Consider the following 1833-nt stretch of genomic DNA (forward strand, 5'->3'; position numbering starts at 1 on the left):
CCAACTACATCTCAACTAAATTGAAATCAGCCTAGAGGGGGTTACAGGCAGGAAAGTCTGACTGAGAATTGGGCCTGTAGGAATTCAGGATATATAGCAAGTGTCGTTAACTGTAACTTCAAGACAACAAGGACATTCTTTAGAAAAGTATGAATATCTTATTTCTCGAAAAGAAAATCCCACCCATATGAGGACTTTGTTTTTGGAACTTCCAGTTCCCCAGCTTTGGCCATTATTCTTCACTGAATTTTTCTGACTTCCTCTTTTCCTTGCTTGCTGGTCCTGTCTGTGCACCTTCCTTTGCCAAATACTTCTTGTCCTCTCAAGAGCCAGTGTCACCCTGAGAAATCTTATTTTCTCACAAGATTCTGTTATCTTCAACATGTTCTAATACATATGCTTTACTAAAACAAATGATTTAGTGTTATGGTTTGTGTCTGGATATCACCTAAAGACTCATGCAGTCATGGGGGACAGGTTTTGTGGAGGCAGTTGAGTGTAGAGTTTGTGATTAATTTTTGATCTAATGCTGGGATTAAGGGTTGTGAGTGCCACACTTGCCCTATGGCCAGTCACCTGCACAAAATATAAGTGTTGGAAAGCTTGCCTCTGTCTGTGTGTCTGTCTGTCTGTCTCCTCCCCATCCCAGTTGCTTTGCTGTAGTCTGTGCACCATGAACTCTTCTCTTTTGCCCAGGCACCCTGCTTTGGAGCTGGCTGATTATGGACTGGAGCCTTTACAAACTGTGAGCTAAATAACGCTCTTCCTCTTTAACTTTGGATGTCAGGGTTTTTTTTTTCTCAGCAACAAGAGCTGCAACTAAGACATTTAGACTACTAATGGGAGCCTCTTGATAGGCCAGGAAAGATGCCCAGATCTTAGAAAACCCAAGCCAAACTGTGCCTGTGAAGGACTTCACGGTTCAGCTCCCCAAGTCTCTTATTATATCTACTTCACAGAAGTGCAAAGGGATAGGGCATGGTTCTTTGAGCCTCACACTGTTTTCCTTGCTTGTCTTGTTTATCATTGTATTCTACTCCTGGCCAGTGCCTGACAACCAGGATACAGTAACTTAGATATTTGCTGCATGCATGAACAACTTACCAGGCTTAAAGAGCCCCTCTGTAATGAGAGGTATGAGGGGCCTCTATCTGCCCCCCACTTAAAAATTTGTTTTATAGATGGTTGCTCTAAGAAAATAGAACAATTAGTCAAACACTTGACCAAGATTGGATGAGCATCCAGGACATATTAGACCTTTTCCTAGATAGGATTATCTCCCTCCTTCCCTTGCCAAAGTAATGTGACAGGACACACCTAAAGTATGTGTCTTCCTAAAAACATCTTAGGGAAAAAGTCTAATGAAACAATCTTCAAAAGCTTGACTGGGGTCCATCTTAGGATCACTGACAACCAAAATATTACTGCTTCTAATTGTGTCTTGTCTCAAAAGATTGCACATTATACATCCAGCAAAGATTTTCCAAGGAAACTAAAAGAGGGGGTAAGTATAGCAGAAAATGGCCCCCACTCCCAGCAAGTGTACTTCAGTTTCTTAGTTGTCCAGGCAATAGTTCCTGTTCCAGTTTCAGTTGCTTCTGTTTCTTAGAAATGGATGGTCACTATGATGCACACTGTATAAACCTATCTTCAGTGGACAGGTCAGTCTGCCTCCAAATCTTGGGTGTCTCTGCTCACTGTTGCACTGTGAGAGTGTAGGAGGATGGTCACCATTTTGGAAAGCAGCTAACTGAGCTTGGAACTCTGAATAGCTGCAGGTTGACTCAGTGTCAGTTCCCCGTGTCTGGATGAGGCCGAGCTGAGTTCAAGGAG

The sequence above is a fragment of the Octodon degus genome, unplaced genomic scaffold (assembly GCF_000260255.1).
Source record: "Octodon degus isolate 3935 unplaced genomic scaffold, OctDeg1.0 scaffold00027, whole genome shotgun sequence".
In the NCBI taxonomy this organism is placed as follows: Eukaryota; Metazoa; Chordata; class Mammalia; order Rodentia; family Octodontidae; genus Octodon; species Octodon degus.